Below are 21,264 nucleotides of genomic sequence, written 5' to 3'. Positions count from 1 at the left end.
TTCCTTCACTGTAGCACCAAGCAACGAGTGTTGTGATTTGTCCTTCATTCTTGAAGAGGACCAATGACATCAGGGGGGTGATGTCTTGACTTGCAAGTGAATCGGATTTAAGTGAGGCCAGGCTGTAACACCAGCATGGCAGCCTTAAACCTGGGAAGACTGTTAATTAGGGGCTCTTGCACCATTTGGGATGTATGTTCTCAGCTACGGTGGCAGCATGTGGGGGATGTTCTGGGGTCCCTGTCGCTCTTCATTCTGACATCCCCCGCTTTCCATCTCAGTCCCAAATGAATCCACCCCAGATGCTGTAATTCTCAGTTACAGTTCTGACCAATAAGTCAGTCAATCAATCAGGAAACATTTAGCAAGTGTCTACTACATGCCAGGTACTGTGCTAAGCAGTGGGGATAAAGAAAAGGCAAATCAGGCCCTGCCCTCAAGGAGCTTACAGTTGAATGGGGGAGACAACTTGCAAACAAATATATACAAAGCAAGCTATGTACAAGATAAATAGGAAATAAATAACAGAAGGAAAGCACTAGTATTAAGAGGGGTTATTTGCCCAAGTGACCAAAATGACACTTTCCCGAATCTTCGCTGTGTTTCACCAGTCACTGGTATGGGGATTAAACTCCACGAAGGAGGTAGGGCATAGTTTGGGGCTTAATAAGTGTTCCTTTAAACAATCATAAAAAATGGTTCTTGAAATTGGTAATGCTGAAATATCAGTCCCTGATATACGATTGGCAAGCATTACCTTGAAAAATCCCATGAGCAAATACCCAATTGCTCCCTAGGGCAGCTTGATTCTGACCTTCACCTTGAATTTTTAACATACAGTCTAACTCAAGGTACATGGAAATATAATATGTACATTAGATGGTTTTTTGAGGGAAGATGCAGCCTGATAGTGTGCAAAAAGCACTGGATTTGGTGTCTGAAGGCCTAAGTTCGAGTACTAAATCTGCCACTTAACTAACCTGTGAGCAAGTCACTTAACCATTCTTAGACTTAGTTTAAAGCTGGCCTCAGACACTTACTATCTGTATAACCCTGGGTAAGTCACTTAACCCCGTTTGCCTCAGTTTCTTCATCCGTAAAATGAGCTAGAGAGGAAACGGCAAACTACTCCAGTATCTTTGCCAAGAATACCCCAAATAGCGTCACAAAGAGTCAGACATGACTGAAATGATTGAAAAACAAGTCTTGGCCAACTCACTTTAACTCCTTATCAGTAAAATGGGCCTGACGTTACCACCTACCTCATAAGGTGGTTGTAAGAGGAAGAAAGGCCTTTGGAAATTATACCATACACATTATAAACATACACATTATAAAAATGCAGGCTCTTCTTATTATAAGCTACAAAGTACAACAGAGATAAAAGCTACTGTGATGTCACTCCTACTCTGACGTCTCATACTATGGCATGCAAGTATCTTTTGTCCTACCAGATTAGAAAGGTTTGGAATAAGGCCTGTTGATAGATTATGCGTCTGTATTTCTCCTGTTAGAACGAAGACTCTTTGTGGGCAGGGATTGTTTTATTGTTTGTCACTGTGATCCAGTGCCTGGCTCGGTACTTGTAGCACACAGTAGGTGCTTAATGAATGCCTGCTGTTGTCCTAGCACTTTCTTAGAGTTCAGAGAGGCTCATCTCCAGAATGAATGAGGGGTTTTGCTGTTGCCATTATTCTTCGCTGTAGAAGTCGATTAAGACTGTGCCCTCTGACTTTCTATATTTTGATTACTCAATGTCTGAGACCCAACCCTCTTGAGGGACTCCCGGGTACATACTGCTGATTTCGTGTATGGATCTGGAATTCACATCTTCCTGCAGGGTTTGCTGTTAAATTGTTGTTGGAATGGCCTGGTTTTGGTTGACCATAAAGTGTTATCTGGCTCATACCTCCTTGTGCCCGCTAGGATTCATTTTTACAATGATTGTAAGAACAAAATCACTGGTATTCACTGCCTATCTGAAGGGTAACAGAACTATGTAATAATGATGAGCAACCTTAGCCCTAGAGAAAAGATGAAGAAATACATCATTCTTCCCTCTTTTCAGAAGTGGTGGACTATTGGCATGGAACACTGCCTAAATTGTTGATATCTTGCCTAGTTTTACTGAAAATGTTTTCCCCTCTTTTTTACTCTATGTAACAAAGGATGGCTCTTTTGGTAAGGGACACGAAGGGACGTATTTGAAAATGAAAATGATGTTAGAAGATACCAATAGCAAGTGAACTCAATGATTTTAGAAAAACATGGAAAGATTTGCACAAAATAATGAAGAGTAAGATGAACAGAACCAAGAGAACATTGTATACAGGAACAGCAATATTATTTTAAGAACAACTTTCAATGAATAAGTTATTTTGACTATTATAAATGTGCAAATTAAGTATAAAAGACATATGAAGAAAGACGTTATGTGCATCCAGAGAAAGAACTGATAAATAGAAGAATAATTATATATATGTATATACATGCATGTATCTATTTCCAGAGAAAGAACTGATAAATAGAAGAATAATTACATATACATGCATATATCTATTTGTGTCTAATGATAGCCATCTCTGGGATGGGGGTGGGGGGAAAAGAAAAGGAAAAAAGGGAAAAAAATTTAAAGGATAATTTCGTTATATATTTGAAAGCAATAGCAAGTCACACATAGTAGACTTGTATTATCATGTACAATCATCTTTTTTATGGAAATGCTTATTTTATTATGTAAATTCAAAATAAAATTTAATACCAAAAGAAAGAAAAAAGATATCAGTAAAATTTCTCTAAAGAAATAAGTTCTGAATAAGTATAAAATAGTTGGTTTTTCAATATGCAAAATTACTCTTTCCCAGTAGCTAAGTGACGTAGTGGATGGAGAGCTGGGCCTGGGGTTGGGAAGACTCCTGACTTCAAATCTGGCCTCAGACTGGCTGGGTGACAATATGCTGACTCTGAGCTTCCTATCCTTTTGTTTCTAGCAGGCAAAGCAGCTTAGCCAGGCAAAAGGAACCTGTTGAAGTTAATACATGGGAATCTAGTCTGAAAGAGATGTTGTTATAAAATTCAGAGTCTGGGAAAAGAAACAAACTGCTTTTTGAAAGCAGTAGGGTCTCAGATCAAGAAAACAGAGAACAAAGACCAGTCAGTAACAGGTCTATTCCCATGCCCGTTTAAAGCTAAAGCAGCCTGCCTGCCACCAAAAAAGTGATTCAGTGAAATCACAGGTTCCCCTGCTTCCTGCGTTTGAGAAATACTTACTCAACTATTTTGATTTTACAGGATAGATGACTCAAATTTTCTTTTGTATATTTAAATATTTAGCAAAGTGACTGGTGGCCTCACTAGGGGTGTTTTGTTCCAAAGGGTTGTTGTTGCTCAGTCATTTTCAGTCATGTCTGACACTTCGTTGACTTCATTTGGGTTTTTCTTGGCAAAGATACTAGAATGGTTTGCCCTTTCCTTCTCCAGCTCATTTTACAGATGTGGAAACTGAGGCAAACAGGGTTAAGTGACTCGCCCAGATCATACAGTTCATAAGTGTCTGAGGTCAGAATGGAATTCAGGAAGATGAGTCTTCTTGTCCCCAAGCCCAGCACCTCTAACTGTGACCAGCCAAGAGCTGGCTTTTACTTTTCCCTTAGCACTATCCCTTTGTGGACATTCCTCTCGTTGGTGTATGTAAATTATCCAATTGAATTTCATGGATCACTTCCATTCTACTCTAGAAAAAAGCCTTCTCTTATCTTGATCCCTTTATTTTCTAATTACTCAAGCTTCAATATGATTTTAGAATAAATGTTTAATTGAAGTAATTAAAATGTGTCAATGAGAATAACACCAACTTTCATTCATCCACTCATGACTGCTAGCTTTGATAACTCAATCTACCTCATTTTACCCATATCTGAAGTACAAACAGTGGGAGGGAATCAAAACATAGTTGGGGTTTAGAAGCTAATATGCTTGAGATTTTATTCTGTCATCTTACTAATTGTTATAAAAGACTCTGTCAGTCCTCACTCAAGGTCTTCATTGAGAGAAGTCGTTGACCCAATTTATTGGTTACTGCTAACCTGACAAATAAATGATCATGCTCAGAACTTTGTCTCTCAGTTTACCTTAATTTTCAAATGTAACATCCTCACTGTCTAACCTGACGACTCTTCAGATTGCTTGGGCAAACTCTCAGCACCATGTTTTTGAATTAGACCCAGCTCTTTAAGAATTAGTATACACACTACTATGTTGTTCTTATCAGCTACAACAAGGACAGGTGATTTGTTGTCAAGTCAAGTCAAATCGACAAGCACTTACTTTATACCAGGCATTGTACTAAGCACCAAGAATACAAATATAAGCTCAAGAAAAGAGAAATGTCCTTCCTCAAAAAGCTCACCTAAATGGAGGAAGGCAACACATATAAGAAGACTGAAAAAGTTTGGGGCAAGAAGGTACCCATGTGAGGGCATGGCAGAGGGAGTCTGAAGAGGAATGAAGACTGAGTGCTTCCCTTAAAATGGAGGTTCTGGGAGGAACTGACCACTCAGAAGAAGGGATCCCAGGGGTAGAGTGAGCTTCCAGGGCAAGAAAGCTATTGTGCTTCTTTTTCTCAGATTAACAATTGTGGGGAGGGCAAAGTGAACAAGCATCTATTAAGTGCTTACTATGTATCAGACACTATGCTAAGCATTTTATAGATATCTCATTCGATCTTCACAACAACTCTGTGAGGTAGGGCCTTTTATTATCTCTACTTTATAGTGGAGGAAACTGAGGCTGACAGAGGTTGAGCTAGTACTCAGGGTCACACAGCTAGTAAGTGTGGAGGATGGATTTAAGTTCAAGTCTTCCTGATTCCAGCTCAGCACTCCATCCATTGCACCATGCAGCTGCCTGTGGGGAGGCAGGGAGGGAGCAGCTGTCATTTGAGCCCTTGGACAGGCCCTAGGCTTGGTTTTCTGGGGAGAAATCTGGATGGCTCTGGGCAGGGTGCCCTTATCCTGATGTAGGAAGTTCATAAAGTTTCAAAAATGCAATTAGAAAATGCTCACCTTCCCTGTGAAAACCCTTTTCTTTCAATTCTTTGGTTTGCCAGGAACAAGGGGTTCACACCCAAGAGCAGGATGTTTTATTTATAAAGTGATTTAGCTGCCATCCAAGTTTTCAGAAAGCAGACTTAATTTGCTGCTTTGACAAAAGCTGTGAAATACCTTCCCATGATTTTCCTGGTGTTGCCTTCTCAAACAGGGAAGCACCTGTAGCACTACAGGTAATATTGTGATTACCGTACTCTAATACGTCAACAGGGATTTCAGAGGCTTGCTGAGAGCTTGTTGGCAAACTGATTCTGAGCTTCAATTGCACAACAAATCAGAGATCCTAGAATTAGATCCTGTTGTCTAATTTGACTCTGGAACATAAGAAACCAACCTTAATGACATATTTCCCTCCACAGATGTGAGCTTTCTTGCTGTAGCCTTTAGCAAGTTGAAAGGAGGAAACTACAGAGCAGAGCCGCTAAAGACAAGGCCTTAAGTGTAATGTGAAACAGAAAGACTGCAGGTAGGGTCATAGAAATCTATCCATTCACCCCTCTATCCAAGTATGATGGAAGTGGCAGAGAGATGGCAGAGTCAGAAAACATCTATCTATCCATCCATCCCTCCCTCCATCCATCCAACCACTCATCAGTCCATTTATCCCTCGATTTATCCATCCAAGTATGATGGAAGTGGCAGAAAGAGAGAGAGCAGAGAGTGTCAGAAAACATCTATCCAGTCATCCCTCTATCCAAGTATGATGGAAATGGCAGAGAGACAGCAGGGAGGGTCAGAAAACATCTATCCATCCATCTATCCATCTATACATCCATCCATCCATCTATCCATCTATCCATCTATCCATCCATCTATACATCCATCCATCCATCCATGCATCCATTCATCAGACTATTTATCCCTCCATTTATCCATCCAAGTATGATGGAAGTTGCTCAAAATAATTAGATTTGATGTCAGGAAAAACTTCCAAACAATTAGACCTATCCAAAAATGAATTATACTGTTTTGGGAAGTAGGAGATTTTTAAGTGGAGTCTGGACTATTACATATGTTGTAAAGAGGATTCTAGGGTTTGCATTATGTGGGTTCTGAAGTCTCTTCCAAATCAGTTTCTGTGAAAAATAAGACAAGATCCTTACCATCAAGGGACTTACAACAGGGTAAGGGCACCCCAAAGGGGAATGTAGTAAGTTCTATGAAAGGTACAAAGTACTTGGAGGATTCAGAGGAGGCAGAGACACTGTGGCTGGAGTAATAGAGGAAGGCTTCATATCGTGGATAACTTCTACTCTGGGAGAGATGGACAGGAGGATGCTCTTGGAAGAACGAATAGAAGGAGAAAGGGTACAGTCTGGAAAAGATGAGGAATATTGGAGTAACCATGAGAAATCAAGTTTATTGACAACTAGGGTAAAGAAACCCTAGAAGAACATCTGGTAAATTTAGTGGTAGCAACAGTAGCAGTAGACTGTAGTGTCCAGGGTGTAGTGCAGAACTGAAATCAATACTCAACACCTAGGGAGCCAAAGAGTTGTTAGGCATCTTTGGGGATTTATTATGCAACCACACCCAACATCTGTCATGGAGTCTGGCTGTGCTGAAGCTTAACAACCTGGATAGCTCTATTTATTAAACCCTGGGAACAGTGAAGAAAACCCCTCAGATTGCACATCCTCATGGTTTTAGGGACAGAATCTCCCTTTTCTGGGAAACCAACCAATTTAATAATTAACAAGTATTATATGCAAGACTCAGACTTTATCTTCTAGATCAGAGGTTAAAATTAATTGGTGGAAACTTGTAGGGTGGGGGCAGAGCAAACTGATCAGAGTGTGCTAAAATAAAAAGTAATATAGTCATTGAAAAAGCAAGGTAGTGTTAAGTCAGAAGACCAGGGCCCTAGTCAGGGATTTGCCGCTAAGAAGTCATATGACTCTGGACAAGTCACTTAATCTCTTTTATTCGCAGTTTCCTCACCAATTAACCAAGGAGGCTGTGATCATATTCTCTGATCTCACTTATTTTCTCCACTCATAGGACTACCACTCCATTTTGGGCCCTTGCTGTGGTCTCCTAATTGGTCTCTTTGCTTCCAGGCTTTTCCTTCTCCAACTTAATCTTCCTAAGGTAAGGTCTGACCATGTTACTTCTCTGCTCAAAAAACCATCAGTAGCTCTTCCATTGACTTTAAGACAAAATACCATCACCTTGATCTGGCATCTTAAAGACCTTTATAGCCTGGTTCCAAGCTATCTTTCTAGATTGTTTTTCTTGCTGTTTCCTAGAGAGAACACTATCTTTACCTCCTGTAAGTCAGTCAATAGTTTGTCCTTCGTTCTCAAGGAGGACCATGACATCAGGGAGATGATGCCATGACTTGCAGTTGATTTTGATTTGAGTGACAGACAGCTGTGCAAGGTCACTAGCCTCACTTTCTTCTCCAGAGCCATCTTGGTCCAGTGGCCTGATATTCACCAGGAAGACTGGAGGTGGCACAGGATGGATTGGAAGACCTTGGCCCTTTTAGGCTAAGGTCTTTTCAGGTTCTCACTTTGAGTGAGGTAACGCCCATTCAGTGAATAGGCCTCTTTAAGAAGTTAATCAAGGGACAGCCACTTTAATCAAAACTCAAAAAAAAAAAGAAAGAAATCAAACTGGAAGGGCAAGACCCTCAGGGTTCCTGGCCAAAAGAGAAACAGTTACTATTTAGTATTTATCTTCACTCTGTGCAAGGAGGGCAGGGACTTACTGTATGTGCAAATGAGATATATCCAGGATAAATGGGAGAAAGTCAATAGAGATAAGGTACCAGAATTAAGAGGGGGCAGGGATCAGGAAAGGCTTCCTGTAGGTATTAGTTTTAACTGGGTCACCAAGAAGGCCAGGAGGTGGAAACGAGGTGGGAGAGCATTCCAGGCATGTGGGACAGCTGGCGAAAATGCTTGAAGTCTGGAGATAGAGGGTCATTAAAAAAAAAAAAAACAGTAAGAGGGTCAGTGTCACCTTTTCATAGAATAGATAGGTGCGGGGAATATAAAGTGTAAGAAGACTTGAAAATTAGGGGAGCAGGTTGTGAAAGGCTTTCAACACAATAGGATTTTACATTTGATCCTGGAGGTGAAGCTGCTGGAGTTAACAGAGTAGCGGGAGGACATGGTCAGACTTGGATCATTTTGGCAGCTGAGTGAAAGATAGACTGGAGTGGGGAGAGACTTGTAGATACCAACTAAGAGGCTATTTAAGTGATTGCTAGAAAACATCTGCCCCCGCAACCTGGGGGGAAGGGCAGGAACAGTTTTGGAAGTCCTTTTCACCTTCCACAAATTCTGTATCAAATTTACTTCTAGGCATTGCAATGGCCAGGTCAGTTCACTGCTGGACTCTGGTCAAGCACCCCAGAAACAGTTCCTCACCAACTCAACTACTGCTACTACCAGCTCCAAATTGCTAATGGAGCCTTTAATGGTTCCTCTGACCTTTTGAAGCTCACATTTTCACACAGGGTTCATTTTGTCTGCAATAATAATTTGCTAAGAACAGGAAAAACCAAATACAAGTGTCTGGGAGTGAGGTGATGAGTGCCTGCACCAGGGTAGTGGCAGTGTCAGAGGGGAGAAAAGGTCATATCCAAGAGACGCTACAGAAGCAAAACTAACTGTCCTTGGGAACAGAATGAATATAGGGCATGAGAGAGAGGGTGAGGAGTCAAGGATCACTCTTAGATGTGAGGCTGGGTAACTGGGAAGATGTGGTGCACTCAACAGGGATAAAGAATTTAGGAAGAGGGAGAGAGTTTAGGGAGAAAAATAATGGGTTCAGTTTTGGACCTGTTGAGTTTGAGATGTGTATGGGCCATCCAGTTCAAGATGTCCTAGAGGCAGCTAGTCAAGAGTGACCAAAGGTCAGCAGAGAGATTATGGCTGGTTAAGTAGATTTGAGAATCATCAGTATAGAGATGATAATTGAATCCATGGGAGCTATTGGGATCACTGAGTAAAACAGTATCGAGGGAGAAGAGAAGAGGGCCAAAGGCAGAACCCGATGGGAAAATGATAGCTACCATGCATGGCTTTGATGAAGATCCAGCAGGGGAACTGAAAAGGAGCAGTTGGGTAGGTTGGAGGAGAGCCAGGAGAGAGTAGAATCACAAAAACCTAGAGAGAAGAAAAGTGTCAGAGGGATTTGCATAGGCTGTGCCCATGCTGGAAATACTCCTTTGTCATTTGGAATCTCCAGCCCCCTTCATGGCTCAGCTCAAATACTTCCTACACAAAGGCCTTTCCTCACCCTCCAAGTTCGTGCTCTCCACCCATGGAAGCCATTTTAGATTCAGTATTCATACATTTTGTGTTTCTTTCTTATGTATGGAATGTTGGGGGTTTTTTTGCAGTAGAATATATAAACTCCTTATGGGGCAAGAGTATTTAATTTTCATATTCTAGCACCTAGAGCAATGCTGGGCACAGAGTACATAGTTAATAAATATTTGTGAAATGAATGAACGATCTCCCTGTTAGAGTGACACTTAAGAATGAGAGGTATCAAACTCTGCAGCCATAGGAACCAGAGTAAAATGTAATTGGTAAATATTTAATAAAACACAACAAAACATAATAACATTACATTTAAAAAGGAAATCAATATGCAGTCTGCAGGAATCCTAATATGTGGATTAGCAGCCCGTTTTTGGATTGGAGTTTGACATCGCTGGTGCCGGAATTGGGAAAAGGGGTTCAAACCCGGCCTTACTGGATGTGTGCCTCAGTTTCCTCACTTATGAAATGCAGATAATAGTACTTGAAGCACTGCCTTATTTTAATTGAGGAAGAAGAATTGCTGTAGGCTTCTAGGTTGGGGGAGAAGTAATGTAATCTCCCCAACTGGCTGCCATTTGGCTGTGAATTCATGCTACCCCTGGTTCTTTTTCATCTTTTTGTATTTGTTCTTTTCCGATGTTAGCAAATGAATATTGCAGACAAAATGAAGCAGGCTCTGAAAATGTGAGCTTCAAAAAGTCAGAGGAGCCATTAAAAGCTCCATTAGCAATTTGGAGCTGGTAGTAGCAGTAGTTGAGTTGGTGAGGAACTGTTTCTGAGGTGCTCGACTAGAGTCCGGCAGTGAACTGATCTGGGCATTGAGATGCCCAGAAGTGAATTTGATGAAGAGTTTGTGAAGGGTGAAGAGGACTTCCAAAATTGCTCCTGCCCCTCCCCCAGCGTGTGGGGGTAGATGTTTTCTAGCAATCACTTAAAGTTTCCCCAGGGTCCAAGTGGGTATACAGACGTAGCAGTGTTCCTCTGACTTGGAGGCATGTTATCATACTTCAGTCTTTGCTATACCTTCTGGGTAAATATCCTTCTGTTCAGAGGCAGCTAGGTGGTACAGTGGATAGAGCGCTGGCCCTGGAGTCAGGAAGACTTGAGCTCAACTCTAGATCCAGACATTTACCAGCTCTATGACACTGGACCAGTCACTTGACCTCTCTGTTTGCTCAGCAGTAACATGGTGATCATGATAGTACTACCCACCACCCAAGGGATTGTTGTGAGGGTCAAATGGGATCAAATCAGGGGAGGGCTCTTGGCACAGCAAAAGGGTTCCTCTCTTTATAGTTGTTGTCCATAGAGAACTTTCAAGCAGGTGGTTTTTAGTGTCCCCTGACAGTGCCCAGGATAGTGCTGAACACATAGCAAGCCTTCAATAAATATCTGTCAGGTGTATGAATGAGAGGACAGATTAATTGGCCAGTACTAACTTAATCACAGCCTTTTAGTTCCGCTCAACTAGAAAATGAGCTGCGCTCAAATCTTAGTCACTAGATGGATCATCCTGGTGGTCTCTTTCAGCCAAGGGTGTGCTGCAGGCAACTTGATACACCTTAGAAAATCAGCAAACTCTACCAATCAGGGTTTGATTTACTGTTTTATTGATTGTCTAAGCTTAAGAAGGGCAGCTAGGTGGCACAGTGGGTAGAGTGCCTAGACCTGGAGTCAGGGAGACTTGAATTCAAATCTGGTCTTAGATACTTACTAGCTGTGTGATCCTGGGTAAGTCACTGAACCCCATTTGCCTCCATTTCCTCATCTGTAAAATGAGCCGGAGAGGGAAATGGCAAAGCACTCTAGTATCTTTGCCAAGAAAACCCCAAGTGGAGTCACGAAGAGTTGGACAGGACTAAAGTGCCTGAACAACAAAAGCTTAAGAAAGTGATGAACAAAATGTTGAAAAGGCAGATTAAACTTAAAAGTGTGTCCCATGAATTCCAACCCCCCTAACTCCCCCAACCCCCAGAGCTCATTGTTAAATATTTACCAGCATTTCATTACCAGCATTTACCAGCATTACCAGCTTTCAGCTCTAAAACCCAGGTGGAAGCAAGGAAAAGAGGAACACAGGATCATAGATTTAGAGCTGGGAGTTACCTAAGAGGCCATTGACTCTGCCTCTTTCATTTTTTGGATAAGAAACCTGAAGCACAAAGTAACTTGCCCTAGATCACACAGCTAGGCAGTGTCTAAAGCAAGATTTAAACCCAGAAGCTCCTGATTCCAAGTCCAGTGTCCTATCCACTACATATATGTGAATTCCAAAAATTACCAGACCCCAATAACTCCATTTAGTTGGATTCATTTCTGGACTTCCTTTCTCTGATTATAGCGAGCCTCTATATCAGGGCTGTGCAAAATGCAGCCCCTACAGCCGATTTATGTGGCCTGCCTCCAAGCATAGAAATTTACATAAATGCTTTAGTAAATGAAGCTGAGCTACCGAAGAGCTCTCACTAAAACAGTAAATCAAAATATATTCTCTACTGTTTCAATAAAATCTAAAGTTGGACAGCCCTGATCTATATCCTGCCCTAAGGTTTGAAAAGCACTTAACAAATATCATCTCATTTTATCCTCACAACAGCCCTGGGAAGGAGGTACATTTATTATTCTCATTTTATAGATAGCAGACAGAGATCAAGCGACTGGCCTGGCATCACATCACTATTAAGTGTCTGAGGCGGGATTTGAACTCTGGTCTCCTTGATTTTAGGTCCAGCAGCACTTATCCATTGCTCCTTTAAAGTCAAGAAAGGCTTTGGTTTGTCTGGGATGGCTTTGTTGAGTCTCTGTTTAGAGGCTGGGGAATGGACTAAAACACCTTTCAGGAGCTCTTCCAGTCTGACTGTAGGATCTGGCTTCATTCCTCGTCGGTTTTCTCTATGCCATACAGTGGCAGCAGGAAGAACAGGATGAGACGCTTAATTCTCTAGCCCTGATCTTGCGGCAGTGTTTATATTTATCCTGTTAACTGCGGGAGCCTGTTTATACTCGGAGAAATAACCTTACGGGCAAGATGAGTGAGCTGCCAAGGAATCAGCTGCTTCTGTGAGGCAAGCTGGGCTCTTCCGGGCCAGAGCTGCTCCCCAGGAGATCCTGAAATAACTACCCCTTGCATTTCTCCTCAACATGGCCTCCTGTGGCATGCTCAGATCTGCCCTCACGCCATCCAGGATTGAGCAGGGCCAAGGATTGTTCTCCCCATGGAGGTGTGACATTAAAATTTTTGTTGCTGTTGAATGGTTTCAGTTATGTCTGACTAGTGTGACTGATTGATTTTTAAGCAAACCTATTACAACTTATCCATGCAAATGAATTTTGTCTCCAGGCCCCAGAAGAGGGTTTCTTCACTAAGAAGGCCCCACAAACAGCTATGGGACAAATACAAATGTAAATAACCCTGTCTGGGGGAGGCTGGCTTCCAGTTGCATCCTAAGTGTCCCCAAATAGGGCAATACCTCCAAATACCCAGGGGGAAGGCTGGCCTATCTGTCCCCTTCAAAACAGTTTCCTTTGGAGTAACTCTCATACTCTCCATGGTGCCTAGAATAATGTTGAACATATACTGAACACACACACACACACACATACACACACACACACACACACACACAGAAAACCTGTTGATTGATAATCCCCAAACTGCATTTGAGTCAGCATTTTCTCTCTCTCTGAAAAGTGGCAGAGTGGGCTGGTTTGCATGCTAATAAGATTTGTTCTGGCAAGAGACAAACCCTCTGGGAGGAAAAACTTCATCATCAAAGTTCTGGTGTGTTTAGTTAAAGTCAGAGACAAAGTGAGGGGAGGGGAGGGAAAGAGAGAGACAGAGTGTGTGTTATAGTTATGTTAGGCAGGTGCTCTTAACCTAGAGTAATTAAATTTTAAAAATATTTTTATAACTATGTTTCAATATAATTAATTTTCTTTGTAATCATAAGTATTTTATGCATTTAAAAACATTATTTTGAGAAGGAACGCCTGGTTTCACGAAATTTTGCCAAAGGGGTCCAAGATAACCCAACATGTAAAAAAACCCAGAAAGTCACATTTTATCAAAAGGGTAGAAAGCAGGCAATCCCAGAACCCAGAGCAAGCAAGCACTACAAAATATCCGTGGGCCAATTAGGTGGTAAGCTCCACTTTTTCATTAAGGTGTGCTCTTGGAGAATTTAATAATTAATTTAAAAAAATTTTTGGCAAGTATACAATTCTGCTTTATGCCTCGTCTGATGTTTTTTTCATGCAATTATTTTGGTTGTTAGGTCTTTCAAAGAATCTTTTTTTAAAATTTTTTTTTGGAGGGGAGGAAGGCAGGGCAATTGGAGTTAAGTTACTTGCTCAAGGTCACACAGTTAGTACACATGTCAAGTGTCTGAGGACAGATTTGAACTCAGATCCTCCTGACTCCAGGGCTAGTGCTCTACTCACTGTGCCACCTAGCTGCCTGGCAAAGAATCTTATATGATTTTTGAACTATGGCTGGAAGATATCTGGTTGGAATAGAGGCCTGCTTGAAGGTGACTTTTGCTCTACTAAATCAAATAGCTTTTTATGGTCAACAAACAATGAACAAGATGGGATCTTATTGTTTTCTCTAGCTTTCAGTTAATTGTGAAATTGTAATAGTGTCCACCATCATGAAGGTGAAAGATCTAGTCAGTCATTCAGTTAACCAATAAACATTTATTAAAGCTAACTGTGTGCCAGGCACTCTGCTAAACACTGGGGTAACAAAAAAGGCAAAAAGACAGTCCCTGCCCTCAAGGAGCTGATATGCTAATGGGAGAGAGAGCATACATATAATTTTGTACATACGAGGTATAGATGGTGTAGAGAGAAGGCAATCTTAGACCCTAAGACTACTCCCAAGACTTTTAGAGGGAAGGCATTAAAGGTGAGATCTGAGCTGACTTTTGAAGGAAGCTAGGAAGGCTGAGAGTTGGATGTAAGATCATGCACAGAGTCCAAGTTGAAGAGAGATTCTCTGCGGGTAAAAAGGTCCTGCACATACTGCTGTTTATATAGATGACATCGTTCTGACTACACAAAGCTGTGGAACAATTCAGAGTCTCCTGAAAGAGATCCATAGCCAGACACTCCAAAGCATTTGGACTTTCCACTCATACAAAAAAGACCAAGTGGATGAAGATTGTCTGTTGGGCAGATGGTGATATACACATTTAGATGGAAAATCTATAGAGCTTTTCTTTCAGTCTGTATGTATGGGAAAGTTAGTTGGACCCAGACTTGAACAGGGGGAGAAAAATGGGTTATATTTGCATTTGAATCTCCAGTGCTTAACACAGTGCCTGGAACACAGTAGGTACTTAATAAAAGCTTGTCAGTTGATCTGAAATTATATAAGTTCCTTTAATGACCATATACTAGAAAGAGAAATGACTGTCACACAGAGGACAATGGAGAGATCCAAGGTAGACGTGAGCAGGAAGGCAGAGAGCGTATAACTAATGAGAAACATCAGAGACAAGAAAGGAGTTAAAGACATTATCAAGGAATTATATAATGGGAACAGAAAATGGGATGGTTATGTGGTTATTTAGAATAATAACTTGCATTTCTACAGCACTTTGCAAGGTGCTTTACAAATATTGTTTCATTTTATCATCACAACAGCCTTGGGAGCTGGGTGTTATCACTGTCTCCATTTTATAGACATGGAAATTATAGATAGATTTTATGAGAGGAGTTAAGTGACAAGAGAGGCAAGTTTCTGAGACTGGATTTGCACTCAGTTCCTCCTGATTTCAGGTTGAAGGATGACAGGTAGACAGCCGAAGTCCTCCACTGGTGCCCTCACAATGTCCGGAAAAGGCAGAGAATGCTTCTAGAATGCCGGGTGGATGGCCTATGTTAAACTTATGGGGAGAGACGAGTCCTCTAGGATGGGAAGACAGTGATGGATTTTGAACTATCTTCTTGGAGAGAGCCCCCAAACTGATAAGATCACAGGTCCATGAGCAGTTAATTAAAAGAAATTAAACTTTATTTCAAAAATGCAAACTTTGCAAAGGGCTTCTTGTAATAGAACCCTTCCTGTTCCTCTGAAATGCAGAACAATGTTTTCAGTCTTGCCGAATCTTAGGAGATCCAAATGGACTCTGATCCCTGGCCCCATAGTTTGCCATGAAGAACTAATGGTGGAATTCAAGGTCTGGGGACCATAGGTGCACCTTTTTATATGGAAACATTTGCCTTTTCTGCCTTCCTTGGCGCTTACCACCCATAGCTCTAGGGCCACATATATTGGCTGAGTCCTAAGAAACACAGTGGCCAGAGGAGTCAAGGTGGGGAAATATCCAATTGATTTTTCTGTGACCCAGCTGCTCTGGGGGTACCATGGTTGGAGCAGTGGCTGCTGGGCCTGGGGGAAGAAAGCATGGGAACAGAAAGCCCACCTGACCCCATTAGGACCTGGGCTCTGTATCCCCAGAGCAGGAAAGGAAGCAGGCCAGACAGTTTGGAATACAGAGGAAAGGGGCCAGGCACTGCAAGCAATTAAATCAGCAGATAGGTCTCCTACTCCCTCCCACCCCAAGCCTCACAGAAGCTGAACAGAGGGAAGTGAGTAGGAAGCAGAGGAAGGAAATAGAAGAAGGGTTGGTGGCGGCTGTAACAACGAGGGTTCTGGGAACTGAGACTGAGAAAACTACCTCTGCCCCAAAGTACTTCTAACACCAGGCCATTGGTTCATTAGGGTGTGCGTGGACACACCCAGCACCCCGCCCCCCATACACCTGTGTTCCTGGGGAAGGATCAGGAAAGGAGCCCTTAAATCAACTTTTTAAGACAAATTCAGTTGGGTAAGGCCTTAAGGCCTCAGGGAGAGAGCTCAAATCTCCTTCAAGTCCCCAGATTCCAGGAGACTGATGCTAGGAGAGGGATGAGGGCAGGGCCAACTAGGCAGGGGCTCACCTAAGGTGTGGTCTGGGGTGGAGGTTGGAGTTGTGGGGAGGAAGCCTGCAGGCCCTAATTTTCACTAATTATTCTTGTCCCTTAGGTACTTATCTCTTTAGTCTTCTCCTTTGCCCTTTCTTTCTTTCCCCTCTTCTTCCTGTTCCCTTATCCTTCACTAAAATGAGGGCTAAGTTGGGCTTTTGTCTTTGGCTACATAGCTCCTCCAAGTTAGTACGAGTATTTCTCCATGAACAATCTCACCGAAGTCCTATCAATGATTGTCTTCCCTTATGCTGGGACTCTGGGTTTGCCTTCTATGGGAAGATGGCACAGAATAGCAATAACTTAGCATAATGGCCAGGGTCTTGGATCTGGAGTCGCAAAGACCAGGGTTCACCTCCTTGCATATGATTACCAGCAAATCACTACCCCTAATCGTCTCTCAGTTTCCTAATTGGAGTTTCTTATGCTGGACAATAGTCCAGGACAAAAGTTTAACAATAGTATAATTAGATAGATTTAAAGTGGTTGAATGGTCAGACCTGTTGTGTGGTCATTAATGGAACTTGGAAGGAAGCCTTTAGTGGACCATCCCAGAGATCCATGGTAGGTAGGCCCTGTACTGTTCAACATTTTTGTCAATGACTTGGATAATGCTACACTCATTCAATTTGCAGATGACACAAAGGAAGAAAGGACCCCATCTATGGATTAGTGAATCTGAATCAAACAAGATTTTGATAGGATACCTATCAAGGATGGGGAACATGTGGCTCTCTAGGTCCTCAAGTGTCGCCCTTTGACTGAATCCAAATCCCTTAGGGATTTGTTCTATGGAGTGTCCTCAGGTTCCCCACCCCTATATGGGCTAATGAAATTAGATAGGAATAAATATAAAGTCTCACATTTGGGTTCAAAAATTGACTTTACAAGTACAAGGTAGGGAAGTCGTGGTTAAGTAGTGAATTGTCTAAAAATATTTGGGAGTTTTATATAATGGGGTGCAATTTCAGTGTGGATCAACAAGATGACATAGCAGGCAAGAAACCTGAAGACTTCTTGGGCTACACTGAGGAAGTATAACTTGCAGAAATAAGGATGTGATGGTCCTTATGTTTGCTACCTTAGTTAGACAATGCCTGGGGTATTTGTGCCTGACCTGTGGTAGAGCATTCTGAGCTCGTATTAGCCTGAACAGCCACAGTTGGACTCCCTGAATCTTGACTCAAGCATAGTGATGTCATTTTGGTCCCCTTCAAGAACGAAGGACAACAACCAACCAACCAAGGATATTGTGTCAGTTTCTGGGTACCACATTTTGTGAAGGATGTTGACAACCTGGAAAGAATCTAGGTTATGGCAACCAGGATGGTGAAGGTCCTTGAGCTGATGCCATATCAAGAGTGGTTGAAAGAACTGATTGTTTAACTTGTAGAAGAATAGACTTGGTAGGGGCATTGTGTGTGTGTGTGTGTGTGTGTGTGTGTGTGTGTGTGTGTGTGTATAAGGAGTCAAGAAAACCTGACCTTGAATCCTGCCTTTGACACCTACCATCTGTGTGACCTGGGGCAAGTCAATTAACCTTTGGGGATATCAGTTTATCCACAAGACAGGGATGACAATGGCTTTAGTCCACGGGCTGCTGTGAGGCTAGAATGAGATGGGGGATGTGAAGCACTTGGCACACTTTGAAGCATTCTCTAAATGTCATCGTCCTTGTTGTTGTTGTCACCAGCTTCTCAGACTGCTAGGGGTCTCTCCTTCCTCCGGGTCCTTGCCCTGAGCTCCCCAGTCTCCTTTCGTTTTCTGCTCAGAGGAGTCTGAGCTTCCATTCCTAGCACTTGGCAAACACTCCTAAAATGCTGAGGGGGCGGTTAGAGCCCCCATCCAAGGGCATTCCACCCTCAAAAAATTCACACTGTTCTTTGGAGAAAGGAAAAAAAAAATCAAGCTCTATCTATCCTCAGTCTTCATCCTCTGCCCTTGAGTAGTTATTTGTGTAAAATGAAAGGCCAGACACCATTTTAAATGTCATCACCAGAATTATATTTCTCTTCCTCCTGAACCATGTCCAACTTACCCCAGGGATTTTGTAAAAAATGAAAAGGCATATTTAAACTGACATACAGAAAGAGATAAGCACCTCGAATGGTCTACACATGCACATACTGTCCTTGGGGCTATAGAAGATACAGGAAGGTGTGCCCCTGTCCTCAAGGAACTTTTAATTCTGCTGGATAGATAAGAAATGTGCCAGATGAAAAGATAACCCTTATACATCAGTGGATGACAAATGCCATGAAAGGCATAGCTATACAGAGGAGAGAACATGATGAATTGGGGGTAGTCAGGGGAGTCTTTATGAAGTAAATGGGACTTAGGTTGGACCTTGACAGCAGGATAAGATTTCACTAGGAGAGGAGAAAGGAGAGGTATTTCAGGTAGGGGCAGGTGAAATGTATGGACATAAGGAAGTTCAATGTGTTTCTATTCTAAGGACTACCTCATAGAGTGGTTGTGAGGATCAAGTTACATAATATTTGTAAAGCAGTTAGCACAGTTAACTGGCACATAGTAGGTACTTAATAAATACTTGTTCCCTTTCTCCCCCTTCCTCCCTCCCTTTCTGTGGTTGTCAAACCCAGTCAGCACTATTTGTGTGACTTTGAGGAAAGTATTTAATTTTTCTTATCTCAATTTCCTTATCCATAAAATGGGAGAATTAGAGGATGTCTAACATACTTTTCCAAATTCCCTGACTCTCTTTCCTCTAGGATGGTGGTCCTCCAGTTTTCTCATCCTGTAAGAGGGATTTAGATTTCCTGACTATAGCTTAAAATGTTGGAATGATGGGCTCCTGGCAGGAGAGGAAGTGTATGTGACGAGAACTGGTAAGAATATATTTGTCAGAAATGTTGTGACGGGAGGGCTTTGTATTGAATATGGAGGAGGACAGAGAAAGCTGACCAAATACATATGCCAAAGCAGATTCCACAGATAGTATTAGGAAAACAGAAACAAGGATTTCATAGAACACAATATCCAAGAAAGGGCCTAGTGACAAACACAACCTTCAATAGACATACACTTCCCAAAACATGGACGATAAACAAGGTGAAGTAGAGATCCCAGTGCAATGAGACAAAATTAACCTCATAAGTATCAACAAGACTTGGTGACATATACTCATGACTAGAACATGACCATGGAAGGCATGCCTTATTCAAAAGATTGACAAACAAGTGAAGAAGCATCACACTTTCAGGAGGTATGTTTATATGAATAAATCCATTAATGATACAGGGTAAGTATGATAGAGCACATTCAGATGAAATTCAATGGAGGGAGAAGAGTATGCAATAAACCACCTACTCAGAAGGCAGAAACAGACATGGAGATTGAGAAACATCACAAACCTGACACAGAGGCATAGTATAGAAGTGATAGGAGACTTCGTCATCTGAATGCCTGCTAGAATTCTCCCTCTCTGCCAAAAGCAAAACCACTAGCAAATTCTTGACTAGTCTTAATAACAATTTTATAGTATTATTTTTTAAAATATCAATCAGTCAAGAAGCATTTATTAGATAAATACCTCACAATCTATTTGTTTAGTAAGTCTGGATTTTCCCATTTTGGGCTTTCTTAAAGAAGGCCACCCCAGTCCTGGGAAGAGCCCTGGGAAAGACGGTTGAATGTTTTAACCATGAAAGTATAACCATTTCCAGGTTGTACATGTGATTTTTTAAAAATTTATTTTATTTTTAATTTATGGAATAAAATAAGCATTTCCATAATGTAGCATAAGAAAAAAGATTATTGTACATGAAACTGCCAATCAATTATATACAACTTGCTATTCATTTTAAATATATAATGAAGTTACCATGTAAATTTCCTTTTTTCTTGCCCCCACACCACCCTAGAGATAGTTACTGTCAGACACAAATAGGTGCACATATATAAAATTATATTATTATTAATAATTGATTTTCATTCTAGGTAGCTGGGTGGCCCAGTGGATAGAGCCCTGGCCTGAGAGTCAGGAAGACCTGAGCTCAAATCTGGCCTCGTTTATTTATTAGTTGTGTGACCCAGGGCAAAACGCTTTACTTTTTTCTGTCTTGGACTCCTCTACTGTAAAAAGGGGAGAATAATGATATCTACTTTCTCCAGGTTTTTGTGAGTATCAAATGAGATAATATTTGTAAAGCACTCAGCATGTCTGGTACATAATTAGTGCTTAATAAATGCTTGTTTTCCTCTCCTTCCCTTCCCTATCCTTTAGAAGGTAGAGAAAATTCTGATTTTAACCATCAAGGAGTAAATAGTTCCTGAAGTAGAAATAATGTGACATAGGGAGAAAAAAAAATTCTACTTCAGAATTTGTGAGAGAGGCTTTATCTGATATGCATTTTAGGGGAGTATTGCAAAGAGTTTGGAGAATAGATAGGTGGGATTCCTTGGCCCAAATTCTACAGGGAGTCAGCCCAATGGGATGGGAAGCTCTCAAAAATAAAATCCTAATAACACAAACAAATGAGTCTGATGAACACTCATATCTTTTTTTTATCAATTAGTCATTTTTCCCACTTAATAGTATTTTTTTTTCCAAGTACATGTAAAGATAGTCTTCAACATTCACTTTTATAAGATTTTGAGTTCCAAATTTTTTTCTCCCTCTCTCCCCAAGATGGCAAGTAATCTGATATAGGCTATACATGGACAATCACATAAAACATATTTTCACATTAGTCATGTTGTGAAACAAGAATCAGAACAAAAGGAAAAAACCACGAGAAAGAAAAAAAAAACCAACAACAAAAAAGAGAAAATAGTATATTTCGATCTGTAATCAGGCACCATAGTTCTTTCTCTGGATGTGGATAACATTTTCCATTATGAGTCTTTTGGAATTGTCTTAGATCATGGCATTGCTGAGAAAAGCT

At 41.4% G+C, this 21,264-nt stretch overlaps 1 protein-coding gene across 1 annotated transcript in view; it reads right to left on the bottom strand.

The window, feature by feature from the left end:
- KCNK12 (potassium two pore domain channel subfamily K member 12) overlaps positions 1–21,264 on the bottom strand; it is a 52,113-nt gene that overhangs the window by 1,050 nt on the left and 29,799 nt on the right. The window lies entirely within an intron of this gene.

This window comes from Trichosurus vulpecula, chromosome 3 (assembly GCF_011100635.1).
Source record: "Trichosurus vulpecula isolate mTriVul1 chromosome 3, mTriVul1.pri, whole genome shotgun sequence".
Lineage (NCBI taxonomy): Eukaryota > Metazoa > Chordata > Mammalia > Diprotodontia > Phalangeridae > Trichosurus > Trichosurus vulpecula.
Note: the sequence above shows the minus strand (reverse complement) of the source record. Positions and strands in the feature narration are given on the sequence as shown.